General features: G+C 33.9%; 1 pseudogene; it reads right to left on the bottom strand.

The window, feature by feature from the left end:
- Positions 1-611: 611 nt before the first annotated feature.
- On the bottom strand, positions 612-1,245 carry LOC100483778 (annotated as a pseudogene).
- Positions 1,246-6,844: the final 5,599 nt, after the last annotated feature.

Here is a 6,844-nt window from a genome sequence, read left to right as displayed (position 1 = left end):
GCATAGGACATTGTACAGAGAAGCTGAATCATCATGTTGCATATCTGAAACTAATGTAACATTGTCTATAAACTATACTGCAATTAAAAAATAATAATAAAGGTTTTTAAATAAGACAAAGATTGTCAGTCTGACTAAAATAATTCAGCAATATAAGGAAAATATTTAAAATATTAGGAAACAATAAAGTTTCACTAAAAATATGGTTTGTGTTGTTCAGTGAAAAAGTGTTTTAAGTTAGTATTAATATAGAATATTTGAACCATGTAATTAACATATTTGACTAAATTGACATATAAAATACTACACAAACTCTGTGCATTTCAAGTACATATAGAATATTTATAAAATTGGACCACATAATGAATCATAAAGAAAATCTCAAGCAATTTCAAGCATCTGAATCGTATAGAGCACATCCTCTAACCAAAATATAATTAAGTCATAAAACAATGACATAAAATGTGCTTTAGAAGCTGTGTGCTAAACTTTTTTTGAGTATAAAAGCATTTTATTTTTAGAGGACCTACATGACTTTTTTTTTTCCTTAAAAACAATGCCTCCACTCAAAATAAATCAAGGTTAAAATAAATGAAGAGCTCAAGATGACATCAGTCCCATTTGTCTAAGTCCTGGCATTGTGTGGATGAAAAGCAGAGCCAGTTACAAGAACAGGTGATACCTCCAAAGTTAACTGCCAAATTCATTAACATTTTTCCATTTCTAAACAGCCTTAAAATCATACATGGGGTCACATCATCCTCACGGAGTCCAACAGACCGTCCATGCCGTCTACATTCATGCTCTCACCAATAAAGAACTGGCAGTTTTTGAAATCAGCAAGGATATGCTTGATTTGTTAGGCAACCCTGCCGTAAAACATTTTACTCTATCTGGCCTCTGTTCTTCGAGTTTGCCTTTGACTGATTCCCTAGAATCTCTGATATACTTCTTGTAGGCTTCTTTTGTGAAGCTGGTTTCCTGCAAGTGCACGTGATGGTTCACGATAATATAAATACCAGTGACTATTGTGGTTTTGATACATTTGCCCTCGGTACCTTTGCCCTTGAGACCTTCCGTGGAGGCATTTTCATCAATGAATGAGTCATTAATGTTACTCTGTCCTATTGAGCATCTTCCCCTCCACCTCCAGGAATCCGGGGATCCCCCATCTGGGATCTCCCAGATCTTGCAGATGTCGGGGAACATGTCATCTAGGTTGACGAGATGCGGGTAGATGACCATGCCTGCCGCTGGAGGGAGATGACCGTGGCGCTATTTTAGCAGCAGCCGAAGCTCCAACTCAGGGAGGTGCAGCCAGAGCGGCACTCCGTGGGGGGTGGGGAGAGGCGGGGACGCGCGGGAAAAGGCTGTGCCAAACGTTTTAAAAATACACTTTTAACTAACTTGTGTGTCAAAGAAGAAATTTTAAAAAGATTAAGAAAATATTTTAATGTAGAAGAATACAATATAGTTTATATAAAACCATTTGGGGGAAAAATTTTTGGATGCTCAGCAGTATGGAATAGATTGCAATTAGCCCAAGCATTCCATTGACAACAAATAGGAAAATCCGGAATAATTTTTTGTATTTATTTATTTTTATAGATGGGTGGGGGGAGGAGCAGAGGGAGAGGGACAAGCAAGCTCTACACTGAGTGCAGAGTCCTGCCAACGGCTTCATCCCACCACCCTGAGATCATGACTTCAGCTGAAATCAAGTCTGAGGCTTAACTGACTGAGCCACCCAGCCACCCTGGAAACTCTGGAATAATTATAAAAACCATATAGGTAACATCTACATATTGCTGAAGAAGTAATGAGGACTGTTAGGAGTAAAACTCAACAGAGGTGATAAACTTTCAGAGATGAGCTGAGGTTCTGCAGCTGTCTTTGGAAGCAATAAACCTCTTCACTGAGTACCATGTCAACGACGGTTGCCAGGAAACATACAGGACACCCAATTAAATGTGAAAATTAGATAAACGGAAAATACTTTTTAATGTAAGTATGTCAAATTTTGAATGGGATATACTTGTACTAAAACTTTAATTGGCTACTTACCTAAAATTCAAATGTACTGGGTGTCCTGTCTTTTTTTTTTTTTTTTTTTAATCTTTTGCTTAATCTGGAATCTTTAGTCTTAAGACTTTTGCCCAACCCCCAAGAACTGGGGAGACAGAAACAAACAGACAGAGAAAATACTAAATGATAAACTAGGTGTAAGGCATTATTCATATTATTTTTGTAATGTCTGAAAATCTGAAATTACTTTAAAAATAGTGCAAAAAGAAAGAATCATTAATCATTTCACAAATCAGAAATTTATGGCAACACATCCATTTTAATAAACACACACCAGGTAGTATCAAAATTAAGCACAACAAAGAAAGAAAATAGAGTGAAGAGTGCTGAAGTAAAATGTCCTCTATTCTACTGATACTAAAGCTGCTGGACTGAAACAAATACTCAAGGTTTCATTCACATTTTTTTTTTGTAGAATATGACTGAGATGGAAACTAAATATTTTACAATTTCATAATACTACTATTTATGGAAGGAAGGTTTTTACTGTAACTTGCATATAAATAAAAATTAAATACTGAAATATTCTTATTTGAATACAATTTTTAGCACTGAAAACAACTGAACAGACATTTAAATTCCTGGTATCAGAAAATATCTGACTTTTATTACCAGGAGAAATAAGTTATCTTCATAATAGTTATTTTTTTCACTCTTTAAACACCTTAAAAGACTGTAGGAGTCTTTTTCTTTTTCCAATAGAAACAAGAGTACCATATTAAAGTACTCATAATAATATTTGTAAACCATAAGAGACTCTTAAGCATAGGAAACAAACTGAGGGTTGCTGGAGGGGAGGTGGGTGGGGGAATAGGGTAATTGGGTGATGGACACTGGGGAGGGTGTGTGTTGTAATGAGCACTCGGTACTACATAAAACTGATGAATCACAGACCTGTACCCTTGAAACAAATAATACATTATATGTTAATTAATTGAATTTAATTAAAAAAGTAATATTTGTATCCTATCTGGCATCTTCTTATACACACACACACACACACACACACACAGAGCAAGAAAATTATAATGGCACAGAAATTGCCAAGTAAGGATAAATAAGAAGGAAAGACCTTTAAATTACACTTTACCTATACTTGTAGCCACAAATTTACAGACTACTAAAATTATCAATTAAACTTCCAGAAAAGAACAAGATACATTATATATTTAAGCTAACTTCAAACAAGGGAGGTCATTCTTTACTAGTTTCTTGGTATTTTATATGGTTTTACACCTTAGATTAAAAATAGGTATGAAACAAACATCATGTATTAATTAGATTTTCAGGGACCATTTTATAATATTTGGCACCAGAACTTGATGAGTAAGATGTAAGTAAGATGTAAAGTCAAGGAGTAAGGAAAATTGACAGATTAGATTGAAAGCTGATGGAGAGCCAAAGAACAAGAGGTGAAGAAAAGATCAAACTTCTTAAAAGTCACCCTGAAGTTAGTTTGGCTAAGGGGCTGACACTTGTAGCATACAATATATAATTGTAAGACCAAAAATGACATTGATATCAGTTAGTCCTGATTTATGCAATCTAAGGAAAATGACCTATAATATTCTTTAAGGATATCCTATAATAACAAATTCCATTTATTAGTTTCATTTTTTTACAGTTATTTTTCAGCTCCTCTACTAAGCTAGGCCCTATTGTGAGCTTTGAGGTCAAAGCAGTGAATAAGTCAGGGAACATTCTTGCCTCCATAGGGCCCATTTCCAATGAAAAGATATATATATATTAATTTTTTTAATTTTTAATTTTTGAAGAACACCGAGAGGAAAATAAAGAGCTAAAGGAGAAAGCTCTGGAGGTGCGGCAGGGATAGAACATTACTTTAGATAGTGTATTCAGGGAAACTCTATGAAGAAGTAACTTTGGGATTGAGGCCTGAATGATGACAGGTGCTCGACCATGAAAAAATTGAAGAAAATATAAGGGGCAGAAAAAACAACTGGTCCTTAGCCACTGAAGTAGCAATGATCTTGATATCAAACCACAACTATTCTACCTTCTTAAATTTACTTATTTATTTATTTATTTATTTATTTATTTATTTATTTGAGAGAGAGTGGGGGGAGGGGCAGAGGGAGAGGGAGAAAGGGAATCCCAAGCAGACTCCATGCTGGGCCCAGAGCCCAACTCAGGGCTCAATCTCATGACCCTGAGATCATGACCTGAGCTAAAATCAGGAGTCAGACGCTGAACCGAAGGAGCCACCCAGATGCTCCTGTTCTACCTTTTCATGAGGATTTTCACTTAAGAATATTCACTCATGATAGTTATTACTACTTGATTTCACATAAATTTTGTGGACTTGTGACTCCAGAAATGCAATTATAACTTATACAGTGACAGCTGCCTTGTCTGGCTTGATATTCATCAGACAGCATGTCTTGACTTGATGACTGGCTGCACTGAATGATCTTAGGAGAGATTTTCTGTACTAAAGGATTACTGAATATCAAAATTCATTTTTATTCTCCTTATATAGACATTTGAAATTTGAGACAAAAAGAAAATATTTAGTTTCACAAAAATGAAAGAGATGGCAATCTAATTTAAGATATAATTTTTGTTTTGTCATTTATTTCATGTTTTGTTTCTCAAATACTATTTTTAAGCTATTTCTTATTTAAAATAAATATAATACCCATTTCTTATAGAAATGAATATTTAATGCTTATAATCAATTCCTATTTCCCTTCATTTATAAATTTAATGAACAATTCATTTATAGAGATAATGGACAAATCTAGGTAACAGCTACTGTATGTATATTTTTTTACAGCTACTATATTTTTAAATAAAAGTGCATTTAAGGGTTCAGATTGATGGCAATGATTTTTTAAAGATCTCAACAGCCTCACCATTATATGTATTCTCTAATTTCCTCTTTAGTCAATAAATTTCATTTATATGTCTCTAACTTACATAATTATAAGTAAAATATTATGACTGCAATAAAGTAGAAAAATTAAGAATAGTTGGAAGCACAAAGAGATCTCGAATAACCTTCAGATTTCATTAAATTATATAAAAAAGTGGAAAAATCTTTTCTCTGAGTATCCATGACTGCCACACAGTCTCACACACACACGAACAATAGACAACACTGTGTGAGGATTCTTCATTGTGTCAGTATAATCGAGGATGTTGTCAGTCTTGTCTCTTTCATCTCTTACTTTTCACATATGGTTAACTGTCAATTACCTAATATGTTCATCTCCTATATATTTTTATTCCCTGTCACTTTTCTTCTACCCCTACTTTAATTGTCTTTATTTAGGAACTTGCCACCTCCCATCTGTTGGTCAACATGCTTCTGAAGCTGTCTTACCTCCCTATTCCAAATCTATTCTTTGTAACACTGTCAGAGGAGTCCATCCATATGAAAAATTATTGTGTCCATTCTTGCTTAAATTCGTCCAATAGTTTCACAAAGCTCTAAAACTAAAATCCAGCCCTTTTAATGTGACATACAAGACTATACAGAATCTGTAAGGAAGCATTTCCTGAATGAGTTATTTTTTTCCCTCAAATTAAGACCTGTGATCTCCTAAACATTCACAGGTAAATACTCAGAGTTCTCTAAGTTCAAGGCAAGTTATGAATTTTCTAGATGACAACTTAAAGGCATATATTGACTAGAAAATTCAGTATCACGATTTATGTGCTAGAGGATTTAACGAATACATCAGGGATATGGTTGGTAAAAGCACTATGGGGACACAATTCTTTTTTTTTTTTTTTAAAGATTTTATTTATTTATTTGACAGAGAGAGAGACAGCCAGCAAGAGAGCGAACACAAGCAGGGGGAGTGGGAGAGGAAGAAGCAGGCTCCCAGTGGATGAGCCCGGAACTCCGGGATCACACCCTGAGCTGAAGGCAGACGCTTAACAACTGCGCTACTCAGGCACCCCCGGGGAACACAATTCTTGAACTGGCACTTCAGATTCAAGAAGTCAGAAAAGGTATTTGGAGAAGTCATATTTAAGCTGTAATCAAAAAGATATATAGGAACTTCTTAGGAAGAGTTGAGAAATGGCAATATGACGGAACAAGTTCTAGAAGAAGAAAAGTGTATTTTCAAATAAATAAGAATTCAATATTTATGTATGTGCACAGTTTGTTTTTATATTTATACCTCCAGAAAATTTTTATCTTATAATAATTCTTATTACTATTGCCTAATTATAGATTAAATGTTTGAAATTTAAAGCATTGTTTAGAGAAAGAATATACAGATTCTAGCTCAAGTCCAAGAATTGTCTTCGTAAATTAGGAAAACATTATTGAGCCTTCCTACATTGCTCATGTTATGCAACTTATTTCTAAATAAAATTCCATGATAACGAAATAATATTTGAAAACATTTGACTATTAAAATAAACTTTTAAAAAGACACCATATTAGTAAGCATGGCAATAACACATAGGAATGTATCAAAACTGAAAATATTTTCTGACGGGATATTAAATACATCTTTATCTTTGATTTTTATTCTCTTATTTTTCTATTTATGATTTTTCAAAAGTCAATTGTAGTTGATCAGTAGCAAAATCATCAGAAAATATTTAGACAGAAAGGCAACTTAGGAAAAGATGTGTAAAATATAAAAATATCTGGTGGTCAGAAGACAGGTTCTAAAGTAATAAAGACAAAAAAGCTCTCCTAATTGGACTTTACCTTTGAAGTCACAGAGTGTCTGATGAAGATGGTAAAAATGCAAAGAAGTACAAATGGAGAAGA

The sequence above is a fragment of the Ailuropoda melanoleuca genome, chromosome 15 (assembly GCF_002007445.2).
Source record: "Ailuropoda melanoleuca isolate Jingjing chromosome 15, ASM200744v2, whole genome shotgun sequence".
In the NCBI taxonomy this organism is placed as follows: Eukaryota; Metazoa; Chordata; class Mammalia; order Carnivora; family Ursidae; genus Ailuropoda; species Ailuropoda melanoleuca.
Note: the sequence above shows the minus strand (reverse complement) of the source record. Positions and strands in the feature narration are given on the sequence as shown.